At 40.2% G+C, this 12,522-nt stretch overlaps 1 pseudogene; it reads right to left on the reverse strand.

The window, feature by feature from the left end:
- Positions 1–362: 362 nt before the first annotated feature.
- On the reverse strand, positions 363–3,344 carry LOC108797233 (annotated as a pseudogene).
- Between the last annotated feature and the right edge of the window lie 9,178 nt (positions 3,345–12,522).

Genomic DNA, 12,522 nt, shown 5'->3' on the forward strand with positions numbered 1-12,522 from the left:
AATGAGGTTTAATAGACTCCATGAAAGAAGACTTCTAACTTCAGGCAAAAAGCTTAACTGTCGCATCTTGAAGAAGTGGTCATGGGGACTTCTTAAGTTGTGAGTATTTTCTTTGTTGATGCTGCAGTTTCAGACAACCCAGAACAAGTGCAGATGAAAACACGTGCAAAAAAGGTGCAAAATATATCTAAGAATTCGGAATATGACACATTTAATTGATATGATCATCATTTCTGGTAATGTTCCGACAGTAATGTATTTCTATCCACTCCAAGAAAGCACTCAGAATTATCACTGTAATTTCAGACAGATGTGAATGTAACAAATGTACTTCTAATTTCTGATAGGTCAGCACAAATGATTAGTTGGTATTTCAGCATGGCAGCAGTTTGGTCTTTCGTTCTTTCAAGTCTTTCTTACACACCCTATGCAAAGGTGTCCTTAGTGCAAATACCACACCATGCAGTGAGTCAGTAAACATTGCCGAGTTGGATTTCCTGCATAATTCAGGGAAAAGGGAAAAGGCGAAGAGCTGGGGACAACGGAGGCGGGTCTCTTTAATGCATCACGTGGGTTTAGTTGGGACCAGAGAGGGAATGTTGGGAGTAGACTGGTGATGGCTACATCTCCCAGTTTCAGTATAGTCGTTTCTTGTAGGAATGGAGACCATGGACTCCACCTTCTACTTGGGCAGACATGGTTCTCTTTTCCAGTTTTAGTTCCCCAGAATACATCATAGAACGTAGTATGGAGAGACCTTTGGCCCCTATGTCTTGGCAGCCATGTTGAATGCCTGCAATTAGGTATGGTGCAAACTTATGAATGGATCCTTTGTCTTGAATAAAACCAGATACTCCTTGGGCCACTTTCACTTTAGCCCCTTCACTGAAATATCTCTTCTGGCTACTGGTATGTTTCTCCATGGTGTCCAGTGATCCCATCCCTCTGCATTTTTTTAGCCTCACACCATCAGAGAAGAAATATTCACCAGGTGCCTCTGTGGTAGCAGCCAGCAAAGAGCCCATCATTACTGTAGAGGCACCTAGAGCCAAAGCTTTCACCACGTGTCCCACTGTTTGAATTCTGCCATCTGCTATAACTGGGACACCAAACCTGCAAGCATATTCTGCGACTTTGTACACCACAGTTCTCTGAGCTCTGCCATAGGCCATTACTTCCTAAATGATGCATATGGATCCACATCCCATGCCTACCCGAAGAGCATCCACCACAACATCAATGAGATTCTTTGCTTGTGCTGCCATTACAACATTTCCTCCTGCCACTTGCAGATCAGGATACTTCTGTTTGATGTAGTGGATCGTGTTTATCTGATAAACAGAATTACCCTGAGAAGAGTCCAGTACTACGACATCAACGCCAGCTTGCATGCAGTGGTGTAACAACCGGGGGGGGCAGCAGGGGCGCGGACCCCAGGCGAAAAGTGAAGGGGGGGCGCCGGCCGAAAATGGCACTTTCGGCTAAATGCCGAAAGTGACATTTTCCTGCCGTTTTGTCGGCGCGGCCGTGATTCCTTTCATCCCCGCTGGGACACAAAGCAGTGCCCAGCAGGGATAAAAGGAATCAGAGAGAAAATGACAGCCGGCGTGCGCTGCGGGACGAGCGCTGTGAGCGGCCGGTGTCTTTCCTCCCACACCGCTCGGCCGCCTATCACAGTGCAGCAGAGCGGTGTGGGGGCGGAGACAGCCAGCGCTGTCACAGGAGGCTGGGCTCTCCTCTTGCAGCCTCCTATGGCAGTGTGTGTCAGAGAGGAGAGCGGGTACAAGCACTCAGTGATCAGTGATCGCTGAGTGTTTGTACATAATTGAGGACCTGGTATGTATACTATATCCTCAATTATGAATGAATGGGAGTGATCTACATCTCCTCCTGTTCATTCATAATTGTAGTTATAGTAAACATACCATGTTATCAATGAACAGGAACACTCATAAAGGATTCCTGTTCATTGATAACAGGGGACACAGAAAAAGAGATTGAGGACTCTGTGTCCTCAATCTCTTTTTCTATTTTTAAAGGGAAATATCAGGGGTCTGTTTAGACCCCCAATATTTCCCCGAAGCCCCTAAAAGTAAAGTAAAAAATAAAAATATTTAATAAAAAATTAATTAATAAATAAAAATTAATTTTAAAAAATGAAAAAGTTTCTAAAAAAATAAAATATTAAAATTTGAAAAATTAAAATAAAAACATGTGTGTGTGGGGGGGAGGTGCAGGGTACAGTTCCAGTGGTTGTTTATATAATGGGGGGCGAAAAAAAAATTTCTGCCCCGGGCGCCCAGAACTCTGGTTACGCCACTGCTTGCATGAGAAGATTGATCCGGTACTTGCCATCTTCTCTGGTTCCTACAGCCGCACCACAAAGCAGCTGTTTCCGGCAGTCCTTGGAGGCAAGTGGGTAGTCACAGTTATTCTTCAAGTCTGTCCTAGCAATGATGGCCACTAGCTCATCACTGTCATTTATTATGGGCAGTTTTCCTTTCTTACTACGCTGCAAGATTTAATTAGCTTCTTTAAGGGTGACTCCAGCAGGAGCAACAACCAGTTCATCTCTCTTGGTCATTACCTCACTCAGATAAGTGGTGTAGTCCTTCTCAGTCAAAAAGTCTATATCTCTGCAGGTGACGATGCCCACCAACTTCCTGCCCATTTTCCAGTTTCAGTTACCGGGATACCAGAAAATCCATGTCGGGTTTTAACTTCAAAAACATCGCCCACAGTGTGTGAGGGGATCATGACAACCGGGTCAGTAATAAAATCTTGCTCAAATTTCTTCACTTTGCGGACTTCATTGGCTTGAAATTCTGGAGTACAATTTTGATGAATAATACCTATACCTCCCATTAGCGCCATTCCAATGGCCATATCAGATTCGGTCACAGTGTCCATAGGGGAGGAGATTAAGGGTGTCTTCAAAGTTATTTTGCGAGTCAAGGCAGAAGCCAAATCCACTTCATCAGCTGTATAGTCAATGAATCCAGGTAGAATCAAAGAGCCACATTCTGGATTCTTTAGTAACAAAGGTGGTGGTGCAAGCTCACTGCTAGCTCTATCCTCCTGCTCCATTAGTGACTTTAAATGCAGCCAATCGTGACATATATTTATTTATTCTGACTTGTAAGTGAGACCATCCGAGTTAGCAAAAAGCTGTTGGGCAGTGAGTCTGTCTTCTGGAACGTATCCAGTGCCTCCACTAATGAAATAGTCTGCCATAACTGCGATGTCTTCTCTTCCCCAGGGGAGGCGGCTGCTGTCATTGTTTTGGTGCTGAACACACTCCCGCCTCCGATCCCGAGCAGACACCTCCAACCGCGCTCCCCAGAATAATGCAACACTTTTGTTTTATTTCCTTAAATGTATGTATAGCCAAAACTTCACAAAAATCAAAAATGTCACCAAAGATCTAATCCTTGCCCACTCTATCCAAAACAAAAAAAAACAAAACAAGGTTTTGCCTAGAGATACACTTTAAAACTACATGGCATAATGGAATTGCCCCTTTTAAAATATCTCCATCTAAAAAGAATGTATAAGAGGATCCAGCTGAACAGTCATAATATTTACACATTAAACAGTGAAATCCTAAAACACATTAGAATTGTCACCAAGCAAAAGAAAACATTTAACTATTACTAACTAAATTACAGGAATCTCATTCCAGTAAACACTAGGTCACAAGATCTCAGCAATATAAAATGCTCAAATTGAAGCATAACTGCGTAAACATATTAGCAAGTGAAGGGAAAGCTAATTAAAATGCATAGTATATGGGAAGGAACAATAAACAATAAATCTTGAAATCCTGCAGAAAAGATAGAAAGCAAAATTAAAAATAAGCCTACTGCAGGGTGATATACAATTAAAATATAATTTACATTATGGATCTAAACCAACAGTAAAAATGTGAATTTGTGTTTTATTCCTCTTGTAACCCATCTTTCTTTTTCTTGAATTATTTCATGGGAAGTGGCTGCGAGTTTAATTTTAACTAATTGTACAATGTTCTCAAGAGCTTTCTATAATTATTAAAGCACATGTAACCGCAAAACAAACATGCCATTTATTGTAGCTTATCAGTCCTTAGATGTGGTGGCTGCATTAGTTTTCTCTTTGCAGGCTGTTTTCTTTTATGTTCACCTTGTAATTCTCCAAGGTGACACACTCTCTGTCCCTTTGTCACACTTCAAATATGTTTGCCTTTGTTCATTCCCATTACATGGTAGATTGATGGGTTCACCAGTATGATTTTTACAGATAGTGTCAGTAACACTATTTGGCATCACATTTTTGGGAAGTGTATTTTTTCTAACGTTTACATTTAGCTTGACTTAAATACAGCAGCACCCCAATATGATTCACTACACTGGCTATGATACCAGATTTTACATCTAGGGCTAATAGGACTGAATTGAATGTGGGAAATGACAGCCAACACAGTTCTAAAAGCCATAACTCTTCCAAAAAAAAGCTAAAAAAAAATGGCATTATGTGCATATCAAACGAAACTCCTTGGCCATAAAGCATGCTAGGCTCATGCCTACATGTGCCTGTGGTTCCTGGTATTTCTGGAAAATTTTCACATTTTAACATTTTTACAATTCCTGGTCTGTTGCAGGAGCAGTCCTACATAAACACGCCTTCTGTAATAATACAGTAGCTGCTGTATCAAATAAACCTGCAATGCAGTCTTCTTTTATACAAGAGCTGCAGAACTCTTGCAACAAAGTCCAAGACTTAGGGGTCTATTCACGAAGCTTGCCAGACCCTTGTAATAGTAATAACTTTAAGTGAAAAAAGTTTTAGAAAACTAAAATAACTAAAGTGACAAATCAAACAAAAAAAAATGTACCCCCCTATTGCCCCCATGAAAACACACATACAAACACGAATGCATGCATAAGCTGTGCATGCATACATAAGCAACGGATGAAAAAATCATATCAGGTATCACTACATATGCCAGAGTGAGAGGAATAATTTTAGGGCCATAAACAATTGTTAACTCTAAACCATTGAACTGTAAAAGTTTTCAAAGTGTTGCTTTTAAGTATCATAGTTTGTCATAATTTTGAAGCCACATGCAATTTTAGGTCTTGACATTTTTGGTATCTATTTACACAACTGAGCCTCATCTTTTTTTTCGTAACAGAAAATTTGGAGATCTTATTGTACTTGTGTACACTTAAAGTAATTTAAATGTTTTTTTTTTTTACTGAAAATATAGATTTGTTCAACATAAAATTGCAACTACCATCATTTTATTCTAAGGCTCCTCTACTTTTAGAAAATATATAGAATTTGGGGATTTAAGTGTGGTTTCCTATAACAATTATCCATTTAGGCACGTTTGCACAAAATGAAAAAAAAAATGGCTCTGGCAGTGAAAGGTTAGTGTTAGACCCTTTCCCCAAGGCTACTATTGGACACAGCAGGGGGATGGAGCACAGAATTTGGTTAGAAACAAGAGGATCCAACATGATCAGATGTCTTGAATTCTGAGGAGTCTTATGGAAGCTGCAGTAATGGAGGGGAGGTAGGAACCACAGGCCACAGGAGAGGTGAGTATAATACCTCTTCTATTACAGGAATCACCAAATAGGATTTTCATAGAGAATGCTGGGGTCTCTTTCCATTCACAACACATAGATTTTAAGTATTTCCATTAAACTGAGTTTACAAAATGAAACTTCCTAAAACCTATCTACTGCCAAAAGCACATTTGTACAGTAAAAAGAAAAAAAGTTGCAAAAGCAAGGTACTCAAACTGATGACTGTTTTGGGCCACTTGTTTCTATGCTAAACAAATTCAATTTGGCAAGCAGCTCATCATCAATCATTTTATTTATCCCTTTGGTGTTTTAACACTTCCAGGAACATTTCCCAATTTTGTATTACATAGCAGTTGATTGCAGTAAAAATTGGAATTAATTTATTTTTGTTCTTTTTAAAGAGCACCTAAGCATGACATGCAACATTTTTATCAAACATATAAAGGAGGTACAATCGAAAGAATATGTAGATGGTACAGTATGTAGACAAATAGTTAACTGTATTTCCCCCTCCTCCTTTTAGATTGTAAGCCCTTAGGGGCAGGGCCCTCCTTACCATCTTGTCTTGAATTGTATTGTGATTGTAATGTCTTCCTTATATTGTAAAGCACTGCGCAAACTGTTGGTGCGCTATAAATCCTGTATAGGAATTTTAAAGAAAGCAAGTAAGAAAGCAATTCCTTAACTTCATGCTTACTGACCAACTGATATATTTTCTGTATAATTTAAAATATGTATATTCACAATAGGTAGTAAAACAATTTGCCTTAACCTTGGCTGCACTCAACTTTGCAGGGAATTTTGCATCCTTAATCTTCCAACATATCTTTCTTATGGGGAGCCTTGAAAAAATGTATAAATCACTGGTGAGGAATGTGACCCTCCCTTGCTGACCTGTAGGTAGAAAGTAAAATTGATCAATTTAAGAACCCTCTTTTGTTCAATGCCAGGGAACTGTGGGGTAAGATTTTCTGCCCCCTGAGACATAAAAGACTTAATAGGGAGATACAATACTTCCTCATGAGACCCAACTTAGGGTGATTTTGTAAGGGGGCACAAAGACCCCTTTACTGGTTAACTACACTTGCCACACAAATTGTGAATGCCTGTTTTCTGAGAGTCACTCTTAGTTGTTTGTTTTAATTTTTTTATCCTGGCCTGAACAGAGGTCTTTTAGATAAGTTTGCCCACTCACTATAAAAATGTTGGGTTTCTAACATCCATATTGACAATGCACTTTGGTCTCATAGGGAAAGCATGGGAAGTGCTGCTAGAGTCCATAGGGAAAGGTTAGTGTAGTTAGTGTTAGTGTAGTCACTTGTAGTCACGGGTCTCTTAATGTAGATGTAAACCATTACTGAATATCCTTTGCCCAGCAATCTTGGGGAATTTGGGGTCCTGTTGCTGCATGTGCTTTTTTTCCCAGGACATATTTCCTAATTTTTGCTGACAGGATTATTTTTTTTTACAGCCTGTCCATGTCCACATGCTCTATACTGATAACAGACTGCATGTGTTTTTTTTCACAGAGCATATTTTCTAACAGTTGCTGGCTGCATGTTTAACAGGCAGTTTTCAAGAGACATTATCATGTTAAAGTTTATATGGGCTTATAATGGCTTACATCCACTTTAACAAACTATGCTTGAGTGACTTGCAGCATTTTGTTATGTGCCCTGTCTGTGTGCACAGATCTGTACATCCAAAGATCATTTTAAGTACTGATATTGGTCTGCAACAACTTATTGATAGCTAGCTCTTCAATTGACAACACTCGCTACTTTTATTACTAATTTTGGTGTTTTTACTCTTGTGTTTTGCACATTACATCACCCACAATTACTGCACCACCCATAACCATAGTTCAAAAAACAATGTAACAACTACTATATTTTATGTTTATTTACCTTTTTGGAAAGATGTTATGCACAATATTCATGTAAATGGATTCATAAGAGCCCACCATTGTCTTTACTTTGTTTTTTATCTATTTTTATATATACATATACAGTAAGTATATATATATATATAAGTTTTTATACTTTTTTACAAATGTCTGAGTTATGTAAACAGTATTATAAAAGGAGGCCTAACATTGCTATTTATTCGCTTGAGTCCCCAGACCTTTTTCTCCCTAAATCCTCATGCGTCCTAGAGTTTTGTTTTTTCAGTGATGTCTTTGTTCCTCTTGTTATATATTTTAGGTTTTGTAGTCTACCCTAACAAATTATATGATTTTTTTTTGGACTGATAGGGCTTTAATTCGATAGCAAATATAAATACATATGGTTTTAATTAGTAAACATTAGAAAATTATTTTGCTGTTATTTTTCCCAGTGCAATATTTATATATTGCACTGGGAAATATTAATATTTATGCACCTCTATATACAGTATTTAGCCCACAATTTAATCAACACATTCTGCTAATAAAAATTATATCACATTAATGCAGCTTTTATTTAACATAGCAGAATGGTAAAGCTAAAAGTAAATGTACGTATTTTGCTTTAGGAGAGCTTTATTCCCCTTCTGACGCTACATTGTGACATGCTCAAGGTGAAAAAAACTGTTTGCCTAAATTGTTTACATAACACCAGTATAAGATTAAGTAAGGTTGATAAGGGCACAAATTAGAACAATAGTGAAGGTTTGCAACTGTTAAAAATTCAGATGACTGACGTTCACTTACATGAGCATTTAATGCTTGTGCAGTGAATGCAAATGCCATCCAGATCATGTGACATCATTGTTTCGACCTGGGATTAATCTGGTAAGACATCACTAACCAGGGCAAGGGCAGCCTCAAAAAGCAGAATTTGTTTTACTAAAAAGTAAAAAAAATATGTTGTAAATATGTAGATAATAAAATATGTAAAATAATTGTAGAATGCAGCCATGAACAGTACACAACCTCCTGCCTATGACAGCTGATGACATGTTTCAGATTGTCTCTGGCTATTTGCCCATGCGCCCAGTGAAGGAATATTTAAGGCAGGGCCGTCAGCCTGCAGGCATAGGGGCTCCTGCATTGTGAGAGGCAGGCAAACTTTTTCTATTGTTTGCATAGGGACAAGTTGGTATTTGGACTTAGGACTTGCTTTTTCTAAAGGTTTGCATTGCTGTCCCCATTTGTGTTTGGTTAACCAGGGACAATTAAAAAATGATATAATCATACAAATTGCAAATCTGTAAATATAAAATATAACTACTACCTCAATGTGCAATACTTCTGCCACTCACTCACCTGACGGATCTTTTTTTTTAAAGGGTCTGTAGGATCTCCTTCTCCCTTTATGGCTGCCTGCTTTTTCCCACATGTAGTGGAAGAGCAGGCAGCCTATGGCTGTAGGTTTCTCCCCAGAGCAGGGCATCCAGCCACCATTACATAATGCTGCAAACTGGTTGTCGCAGCACATACTTAAAGTGCCACATTTTTTACTCCCTCGGGGGGATGGTGGCAGTGGAGTGGTGAAATGAACCCCTTAAAGCTGCTTCCAATTTTCTGCTCACCACCAGCTTCCCAACCCTTCTCCATTTCATCAAGAGCACCCCAACACTATTCCTCCTTACTTCCAGCACCCCAACCCTCCTTCCTCACTGCCAGCACCCCAACACTCCTTATATTCCTCCTCTGCCTCCTCCTACCTCAATGCGTTCCAAATAATGGTGTTGTAGCACAGGTCTTAAGCTCACATAAAGGGTGTTTGGCAAATCTGACATTAAGATGCTGGGCATGGGTGTGATTAGGGGAAATGTTTTCTTCCGTTTCAGCAGATACATTAAAAAAGGCCCATTAAAAAAATATAACAGATGCCTGTGGACTGGCCCTAGGGATAGCAGTGATGAAATCCACCAACTGCTTTTAGCCAATTGGCAGGGATATTGCAGGATTAGCTGAAGACAATGTGGGAGCGAAGGAAAAGGGCATATAAGGTAATGTCTTAAAAAATTTTAAAAACATAAGAAATTAACGCCTCATCGTAAAGTAAATGTGTTTTTTTTGTAATGGAGCTAGTAAAGAATTGCAACTGAGATCCGTGGATCATGGGTGCAATATTCTGGCTCCTGCAGATTCTCCCACCTGTCTGTGTCTGTACTGACATGGATTTTCAGTATCATAGATGTGAGCAAGACTAAATAGAATGTCACCGTACTTATATTCTACTAAGAACTACAAGTCTCTCTGCCGCTGTGGCAATGTGTCGTTTCTCCAGTCACATATACTGTCAAAGTGGTTGCTCTAAGCTCTTGAGATGGGGACAAGGGTGCGTTAGAAGCACTCTAAAATACACTGTCTGCTATGCACCCTTTAGGAGGAGGAGAAAAAGGGAATATTAGCAGCACCATCAAATTGAAGTGGCTGCTATGCACCCTTGAGCAGCACTTATAACCAAGTGACTGCTCTGTGCCTGGGAGGTGTAAAATGAAAGAAGCATTTGCCAGCCACTTTATTACTTCATGTGCAAATCCACTCCTAGTGGGATGAAAAAAAGTACTCAACACCTAGAGATTCTCCAGACTGCCTCTCTTACATGTTTGCTAGTCAAGGAAGATTTGAGAAAGAGCTGGTAGTCTACGGTCAAAGGATTTACCTTTAACTCTCTGCTGCTACCTGATTCCCCCCTGGCCGTATATATTCTCCCCTCCATTTGCTCCAGCCAGCCCTTCCTGCTGCCTTATGGAAGGGGGGGGGGCGGTCTATGGCTGTAGGTATTCCCCCTAAAGTATTGTATGAAACCTTTATAATGCTAGGGCACCGGAATAGGCCAGAAGGGATGGCAGGAGCTGGTAATGGTGGCAACATGACAGCATTTAGCCTGGGATATCCAATATGCTCGGAGGCAATTGGGGGGGGGGGCTACTGGTGTCTGAGGAGTTGGATGATGAGGCCTGTGAGGAGGAAGAGTTACAAGTAACTGATGTGCTATCACTATCAGATAATTCTGCAGAGGTCCAAGCCTTATAGCTTGACACTGCTTATTATAATCCCATGACACTCTTCTCCATCTGACACGGGATATTGTAAGCCTCTGAGACTACCCTCCCTGTCACAAGAGGCCACAGATGTTGCAGTAGATGCAGCAGGAACATGTTTTAGAGAGGGGAGGAAGCTTGAGAGTGCTTGTGGCTCCTATTTCTACTGTTCAGTTTAGGCCTATTACTTGTACATAAAAAAGTAGGCGTTGCAGTCAAAATGACCAAAAACACCTTTATTTTAAAGTTGAAATAAGTCACATTGGGGTGCTGCTGCTCTATCGAAGCCAAGCTAAATGTAAAAGTTTACAAATCTATTACACATCCAAATTATGTGATGTTAGAATATGGTGTCATTGACACTGTCAGTGAAAATTTTACAGTTACGTAACACCACATGCAACTTAAAGGAGAACTATGAGGTGAGTGATTTTCACTCACCTCATAGTGCTAGCCGACCTGTGACAATGAGACTGTCACAGGTCGGCTCAGTAGATCGGGAGGTGAGCGAACACATACCGGCGTTCGCTCACCTCTCTATCCTGTCACGGCTCTCTGCCGTGACAGGGGAGGGGCTGGATTTCCCCCTCCCCGCTCCGATCCGCCAGCGCTGACTTGCGGAACGGACAGGGGAGGGGGCGGTTACAGCTGGCTCTGCCTTTAGATAGGCAGAGCCAGCTGGCACAATTGTTGGGATACGCTTCAGCTGCGGCGTCTCAGTATACCACAAGCTACAGCTCGTGGTATACCGAGCCTAGGGTGACGGGAGGACGCTAGTTTGTGTCCTCCCATTACCCTAAGGAGAACTATGAAGCACCCCCCTCCCCACTGTATGGTATTTTTTTTTGTCCACTCTACAGTGCCCTGCTCCCCATGCCCTCCTCCCCCTCTTTTTTTTACAATTCCATGCCTATTAGCCTGTAAAAAGTCCAGAATTAAGTCTCAAGATTTACCCCATACACTAAAATTAAGTTGAATCTTAAGTTCAGAATTTCACGCTAACCCCTCATGAACTGAATCTGAGCAATTTGCTCATCTCCACCGATGTGGAACTAGCTTCTTCCCATGTTTAGTCTATGAACACAGATTGAATATAGGGATGGCAGTCCAAACAAAGGTAACAATGCTGCTATTCTATAGATGCATAGTGCATAAGTGTTGTCACCTGTAGACAGGAAGTGCGTTATTGGCAGAATAACAAGGTGAACCTAGAGGAATAAAAACGCATCTAAGGACTGATAAGCTGCAATGATTACATTTTTTTTTTTTTACATACACTTAAATTATAAATTGCAATTCTATCATATATTCTATCACTGCTGTTTCAAAAAAGGAAAAAACAAGTTCCTGTACAATGTTTTATAGTTGTTATTTGTAATATTGTAATCCTGTACAATGCTTATTGGCTACATAGCTTTGACATGATGTGAAAACATTCTCCTGAAGCTCATTTCTTAACATTTAAAGGGTATTTCCACTTTTGCCGCCAAATTTAACCCCCCCCTCCTACATTTTTGTTATGTTCCCATTCACACGGCATACCTACAAATAATTAAAAAAAGATTTCTTACCTTTTCACTGTTTCTTTGCAGCAGGATATACACAGGACTCTACGTGCCCAATTACACTACAGGTGTTTGTGGCTCGTATTTGTCAACAGTGAAAAGCTGGGGGGAAAAAAAGCTGGTATTTTTCGAGCCTGTAGCTGGAAAAAGTACATGAGCTTTTTTTTGGGCAAATCAGCGTGATTTGCCACTTTTTCCTTTTGAGTCTATGGGGACAAATTGCGCTGATATGCCCCCCAAAAAAGTTTTTTGATTTTTTTTCCAACGACAGGCTTTTTCTACATGCGATACCATGCTGAGGCATGACCAGGGGCTATAGATATAAATGGGATTTCTTGTGTTGAGCTTTTCAGTGCTTGACAAATACGAGCCACAAACGCCTGTGGTGTGAACGGGGACTACAGGTAACT

This window comes from Nanorana parkeri, unplaced genomic scaffold (genome assembly GCF_000935625.1).
Source record: "Nanorana parkeri isolate BGI_ZX_2015 unplaced genomic scaffold, ASM93562v1 scaffold1247, whole genome shotgun sequence".
Classification (NCBI taxonomy): Eukaryota; Metazoa; Chordata; class Amphibia; order Anura; family Dicroglossidae; genus Nanorana; species Nanorana parkeri.